Source organism: Malurus melanocephalus, unplaced genomic scaffold (assembly GCF_030028575.1).
Source record: "Malurus melanocephalus ecotype Western Australia unplaced genomic scaffold, MMel_1.1 scaffold_309, whole genome shotgun sequence".
NCBI classification, from domain to species: domain Eukaryota; kingdom Metazoa; phylum Chordata; class Aves; order Passeriformes; family Maluridae; genus Malurus; species Malurus melanocephalus.
Genome location: NW_026623541.1, coordinates 730,487 through 730,772, shown reverse-complemented (window position 1 = coordinate 730,772; position 286 = coordinate 730,487).

Here is a 286-nt window from a genome sequence, read left to right as displayed (position 1 = left end):
CCAATTGAAATAGTGTGGATACAGCACAGACATTTTAAGACAGATGCTCAAAAAGCCAAACTCTTGTGTAGAACCATTGCCAAACCATTGCTTGGTGCCACTGCACAATTACAYTGGCTTTCTATACCAACTCTAGGAAATTAAATATTCTGCTTTTCCAGGGACTTCGTTATTCAGCTACACTGGAATATGTGGTAGATGTTACACTGCCTGGGGAAAAAAAATACCTATTGAGCTAAGAAGCTGGAATGAAGAAGAATATCAGTTCCTCTTAAAAAAAAAAAAA